The following is a 6000-nucleotide window of genomic DNA, read 5'->3' as shown; positions in this document are numbered from 1 at the left end:
TACACAGTTGGTTTGAAGTAGGGTGAGGGTATATACCCAGCCTTCTCAAATGTTTAGCCAATAGGAACTCATGTTATTCATCAAAACAACAAGCTGTCAGTCAGTTGGCCTTTCATTGTAGAAGGTTTTGTAGGGAGAAGAGAGAGGAAGGAGAGAAAACTCAGGCTTTGCATCATTTGTCATCCTAATAGTTGAACACTGAATCAGTTCTATGTTGCAGACACATTAGTTTGATTAAGATACAATTCATGGGTCATTCAGGCATATAAAGTGCTCTTGCTTAATTGCAAAATTAACAATGGAACAGGATAAATCATTACCAACTGGAGGTTATTCCAGGACTCATGGATTTTTCTTTTTTTGCCCTGCTCAATTCATTTTCTCCATCTAAAGTCATTTTTGACACTTAGTTAAAGGAAAAATCCGGGCTAAGGCACGCCAGCATTCAGGAATTAGTTAAAGGAGCTAAGTGAGAACAGGAAATGCTGGTAGACCCATCTTAAAAGAGGTTGCAACAGTCTCTTGGCCTGCAAAATGTTCGTAACCATCTCATGATTCACAGTGCTGTAGAAAGTTATCCATAGCCTCAAGAAATCTATTCTAAAATCTGAAGACTGAGATCCTACTTTCCATTTTATTATATTCAGGCCCTGGGCAACTTTTAGTCAAATACCTCCTGAATATGTACTATGTACCAGGTACTGTGTTAAGCAATAAAAAGACACAAAGACCTGATCCCAGATCTCCGCACGCTTCCCCTGTGGTGGGTCCTCAAGTTCTCTGTCTTCTGTGACTCCATGAGTTTGTCTGAAACTGAATCAGGAGGAGTGGGCAGTTTGGAGAGTGGGAAGGGAGGACCCTCCCTGGAGAGGGAGTAGCCTGAATCAAGGCAGGGAAGCCTGGGAACACGTGGGTGTGTGGTCACCCAGGTGGTGTAGCAGAAGACAGCCAGAGGTTTTTCCTGTTTTGAGAGGAAATATCAGTGGCCAAATGTACACCTGAAATCTGGGAGCGTTGCCAGCTCGTCCCATACAGCACAGAGGAAGGCATTCTGGATTAGAACTCAGCGGCCTGTTATCGCTGTCTCTGGTGCCTTGTATGATCTTGAGCTGACCGTCACACCTGTCCATACTTCAGTTCCCTCAGCTGTAAAATGAGCATAAAGGTCCTTTCTCCATCTACCTCCTAGCCCCTTTTGAAATCAAGTGGGATGATGCGTGTTTTTGGTTTAACACAAAGCATTTGGGAAATGCCTAACTTTAAATAATTTTTGGTAAGAGTTTAAAGCACAGATATCAAATTGAAGCCATTGATTTTCTTTCAAGTGAGAATAAAATGATATATTCAGGGACCAGCGAGCCACCCAGTGGTTGAAAAGTAGGGAGTATGACTAAGACCAACTTGGAGAGACCCTTGAATATGTAAGGATTTTATACTTCATTCGATTTAGAAACATGACCCATTAATAGACTGATCATTTTTATCTACATGATATATAAATAAAACTGGTTCAGAGGGAAACATCTATGGTGAAAAATAGATATAAGCATCGAAACTACTTATTCTATGCCCTTGCAAATGACCTTGGCTCTCACTGCACTAACAGTTCCACTCTGAGAATTTCTCAGGGCCACTGGTCAGATGAAAAACAAGTAAAATTTGACTCAGAAAGTAGGAGTTTGAAGCGGTCTCCAGTATCGCTTTCAGCCCTACTGCTTTTCAGTCCTCCTGCACAGGGAGCGGCAGCCAGAGCACAGACCAGAGAGCTGTTTCTGATATCTGCCGTGCTGGAGGCAAGGCGGCCCTGAGTGTGGCTCAAAGAGACTGACGTGCATGTTATGGCTATGAACGTAGACTATACACTCCGCACAGACTTCGCGAGATAAGACCACCCCAGTCTAGAGGAGAGATTCTCTGGAACCACAAATAATTTGGAGAAAACCAAGGTGTGAGAAGCAATCTCATCACTATTTTGAAGGGAAGATTTAGCAGTATCTGACACCTAGGGTCACACGATGATGAAAATCAGAAAATACCCAACATGTGTACTCTCCTCTTGGGCCCTTCTGCGGAGGCATTCACAGAATTTGATGTAGGAGTACATCTTTCCCATTGCCAAGTTCCTTGGTCTTCCAGAACTTCAAAGCTTTCCCTTCTTTTTTTCTAAGGGATGTTGAGCAGATCGCGGGAGAAGACCTTTGGAAATTGCTCTGTTTGTCATGATCATTGCTTAGAGACAGAGCCACAGCAGCCTTGACATTGGTTTCATCCATCCCAGATGGCAATTTCATCTCATGTTCTCCTACTGTCACACAGAGAAGACAAGACTGGTCCGGCAAGCACCGCGGCTCACTAGGCTAATCCTCCGCCTGCGGCGCCGGCACACAGGGTTCTAGTCCCGGTCGGGGTGCCGGAATCTGTCCCGGTTGCCCCTCTTCCATGCCAGCTCTCTGCTATGGCGTGAGAGTGCAGTGGAAGATGGCCCAAGTCCCTGGGCCCTGTACCCGCATAGGAGACCAGGAAAAGCACCTGGCTCCTGGCTTCGGATCAGCGTGGTGAGCTGGCCACAGCGCGCTGGCCGCTGCGGCCATTGGAGGGTGAACCAACGGCAAAGGAAGACCTTTCTCTCTGTCTCTCTCTCTCATTGTCCACTCTGCCTGTCAAAAAAAAAAAAAAAAAAAAAAAGACTGGTCCACACTCGGCAAGCCTGGAGGCCCAGGTAGATGCATCAGCTCTGTTCCATGTCCTTGATGCATTTCTAGCTTTGGATTGCTTTTCTCTATTATCCTCAAAAAGTGGACATGGCTCTGCTGTCTCTTCCAATTTCGATATTTTGCAAACACTAGCATTCTTCAGACTACATTGTATTAATTTAGCAAGGGCCAAGAGCCATGACAAACAGGATCAGAGCTAGTACCACAATTTCCTGAACCCTAAAATAAGAATAATAGCCACCATGTAGGGTTGTTGGAAGCATTAGATGAAATATATGCTTAGCTGCTGGCACAATACTTGCAATCCAGTAGTGGCTGGTGTCCTAGCTCTACTTTTCAAAATCGACGCTTAATCTATCCTTTGGTACGCTTGAACTTCTCTGTCTTCCTGGCATCTGGGTGGCTCGAGCACATGGCTCCTGACTTGCTGTTGGCAATCTCTAAGTCTACACACTAGAACAACATCGCAGGCTCTCAGCCTTCATCCAGAGGCCTGGGCTGGGTCTTCATGTCTGAGAAAGAGCAAAGGGAGGTTTCTCCTAAGAACAACCGTTTGCTCCACTGTGCTAGAGCTGACAAACCTTTCTCTACCTTGTGGTTGTAGGATACTGGGGAGCTGAAACTGGGAGTCGCCAGTAGCAGGTGGTGGTCTGCCCAAGAGCCGCCTCCCGGGATGACAAGCACGTGAGAAGAGTGGGTCTCCATCAACAACAACGTTGCTGCAGTCCCTGTGCAGGCTGGAAGTCCTAGAAATCTCTCTCTCTCTTGCTCAGTGACACCCCCCCACCCCCCCACCCCCGCAGAACCTGGAAAAAAAAATCAGAAAAGTCCACTTGCTTTTTCCTATTTAATGAGGTCGAACATTCTTAAGGAATGAAAAGCGCAGCTCCAGCCTAGCTTTTAATTAGCTTCAGGAGCCCTTGTTTCGAACTAGCCTCGTTCCCAAAGCTATTCTCTCTCTGCTCTGAATGAGATGGAAATTCAATTGCATGCACTGCGTGCGTCAAGGCACAATAAGATGCTCCCCCCACTTTCAAGGTCACATGGGGAAGAGTCACTCAGCAGTGGGACACACAATGCACTTTTTGACCCCAACACACCAGAACCTGAAAAGGGCATTTCAAAGAACTCTTGTTGAGAACAAATCTGGTGTTGTGTTTTGATAACCCACTATGGGAATTTGGGCCCGTTTCTCCCTGTGCACCATAGGGAAACAACAGAGACTTGAGAGTTAAATAGACTGAAACTCTACCTTCTCCACGGAGTGCCTATGCAGGGTCTCCTCTGTGCCCCCATCTGTGGCGCAGGCATTGATATCTAATCTGCTGGTTAGCTGGAGGGAGTAACTGAGACGCAGTGAGTAGACCATACTACTCCTAGACATCACAGACCCACAGGAAGCCTGCTCCTCCACTCCCCTCTGCCCTGTGACATAGTTTGTTCCTCCTCACTTGGCCTGTTGCACGGAGTTGAAGTCATGACCCCAAGGAATGACATGAAGTTAGGAGCTACGACTAGGTGGTCAGAAGCCAGGGTTCAAATCCCAGTCTTGCTCCCTTCCCTGCTGGCTATATGAGCATGAGCCAGGTTGGGGACTTCTCAGTTTCTTTGCATTGAAAGCAGGGATGATTCTCAGTAGCTCCTGTATAGGATTACTGTAAGGACTAAATGAGATAGTGTACAAACAGCCCTTGCCTAATGCCTGGCACATGATCCATATACAATAAATTATTAGCTAATAACAGCAGCAACAGCATCTGCGAGTGTGCTGTAAAATTTAAAAATCCCCTAAGATGTCCACCTTAAATCCTTTTTGAAAAGAATGTGCCAATGTTACCGGTGCTTATGTAAATGTAAGTGGTTATTATTTATGTAGGAGGACATTACTGAGTATTATACAGGAAGAGGGAGAGAACAATGCAGAGGAAGAAACAAATTTATGACAGGCTTCAAAGGGGAAACAGGAGAAATTTTTACCCAGCAATGTAGCAGCAGCCACGAATAATAACTCAGGGCTGTCTGACTGCCAAACATCTCTCTGCAAAGTCTTCTTGAAGGAAACAAAGAAAGGAAAGGGGAGGATGAGCCTGACTGTTTCCTCTGAAAGGCATCACAAGGCTGTGTGTAGCCAGCGGAATCTTCCTAAATTCCCGCCCTGTGGGAGGTGCAGGGACACACAGAGCCCGGCGCTGCCCTCAGGGGAACTGCTGTCTAATGAGGACCTTACAACAAGTGCTAAGTAACTAATTAAGGGTAGAAAGTTAAGTGTCATGAATCACTCTCTTCATTATTATTAGAAGACGTCTTCAAGGAGTTCCCTTTCTCTGTTATCCCATCTCTCTTTCCAAAAGGAAGTTTGGTCAGTTTGTAACATAAAAGAAGTTATACACTAGAGCTTTTTTTTTTTTTTTTTTAATAGAACTAGAACTTTAGATTAACGCCTAAAGCAATGGCAGAGGCGAATTGTTAGATTGAGCATCATATTCAACTCTGAGTTTCCTGGAAGCAAGGGCAGCATGGGAAACACATTATTATAATTGAATACCTCTTAAATGTTGATGATCTCCTAAGTGAAATACAGAAACCTGAACGAAGTCTGATCCAGTAATCTTCCATTATCTATTCAGTTGACAACCAAAAGGTGTGCATGGTGGAATTTTGAGACATTCATGTAGGCACTGAATTATTTTTGAAAATCATGTATGTGAATCAGAAAACTTTTTTGCAGTTTTTTTTTTTTTTTTTCATTTTTGTTAAGCTTGTTTCTCACCACTGTGGCCAGGACTACTGTGGCGCAGCTGGTTGAGCCACCATCTGCAGTGCCAGCATTCCAATACAGGTGCCGGTTCGAGTCCCAGCTGCTCCACTTCCGATCCAGCTCCTTGCTGATGCACCTAGGAAAGCAGCGGAAGATGGCCTAAGTACTTGGGCTCCTGCACCCATGTGGGAGAACCAGATGAAGCTCTTGACTCCTGGCTGTTGCAGCCATTTGGGGAGTGAATCAGTGAATGGAAGATTCTCTCTCTCTCTCTCTCTCTCTCTATATATATATATATATATATAATAACTCTGACTTTCAAATAAATTTTTTTTAAAAAAAGACTTTCTCAAGTAGCAGCTAAGCAAAATGCAAGGTGTTTTTATGCTTATAAGAAGACAAATTTCTTCTGCTTTTAAGAAAAATATATATGTAACAACAGCAACAGCGTCTGAAACAGCAACAGCATCTGAGAGTGTGCTGTAAAATATAAAAATCCCCTGAGGTATATACCTGAGCAATCTGTAT

General features: G+C 44.6%; 1 long non-coding RNA gene across 1 annotated transcript in view; it reads right to left on the bottom strand.

The window, feature by feature from the left end:
• Positions 1–5159: 5159 nt before the first annotated feature.
• LOC108177991 (uncharacterized) overlaps positions 5160–6000 on the bottom strand; it is a 139742-nt gene continuing 138901 nt past the window's right edge. The window contains exon 3 of the long non-coding RNA XR_016232516.1: positions 5160–5608. This is a non-coding gene — a long non-coding RNA (uncharacterized LOC108177991). The remainder of the gene's footprint in view (positions 5609–6000) is intronic.

This window comes from Oryctolagus cuniculus, chromosome 4 (genome assembly GCF_051225735.1).
Source record: "Oryctolagus cuniculus isolate XC-2025 breed Fujian yellow rabbit chromosome 4, ASM5122573v1, whole genome shotgun sequence".
In the NCBI taxonomy this organism is placed as follows: domain Eukaryota; kingdom Metazoa; phylum Chordata; class Mammalia; order Lagomorpha; family Leporidae; genus Oryctolagus; species Oryctolagus cuniculus.
The sequence above is the reverse complement of the archived record's forward strand: the minus strand, read 5'-3'. Positions and strand labels throughout refer to the sequence as shown.